This window comes from Octopus bimaculoides, chromosome 30, assembly GCF_001194135.2.
Source record: "Octopus bimaculoides isolate UCB-OBI-ISO-001 chromosome 30, ASM119413v2, whole genome shotgun sequence".
In the NCBI taxonomy this organism is placed as follows: Eukaryota; Metazoa; Mollusca; class Cephalopoda; order Octopoda; family Octopodidae; genus Octopus; species Octopus bimaculoides.
Window position 1 is genome coordinate 9451664 of NC_069010.1, and position 644 is coordinate 9452307.

The window sequence follows — 644 nt, forward strand, 5'->3', positions numbered from 1 at the left end:
AAAAACCCAAGAAATAGCAAAATAAAATGTTAAAAATACAACCTCCTCTCTTCCTGTTTTTCACCATTGTGGGCCAATGAGAAAGCCTCTATAGGATTAATTGATATGCTAGAAATAGCAGTTAAGTTACAGGCTGTTGTCATAAAAATAGGAAGGACTGATTGGATAATGTAGTCAATGGGATGGTCACAGCTGGAGCATATTTAATCAGAACTGACATGGAAGTTAAACATGACACCAGCAATATGTAGTCCTAGATGCACTATGCCTGAATAAGAGATGGGATGGTTACAGCTGAAACATCTTTGGTCCTAGGTCTGCTGGATCAGGACTGGCCTGGGGTTAAACAACAATAAAGAAGGACACATTAAATAATGTAGTCCTAGATACACTATGTCTGACTAAAAGACAGGATGGTCATAGTTGAAACATCTTTGATCATAGGTCTCCTGGATCAGGACTGACCTGGGGTTAAACAATAACAGGGAAAGTCACATTAGATAATGTAGTCCTAGGTATGCTACAAATGTAAGACAGGAGAGTCACAGCTGGAACGTCTGATCTAACTGAAGCTGACCAAGGCCTCAACAACAACAGGGAATCTCTCTGGTTATTCAACCTGCTAGAAATAGCAGCAATACCAT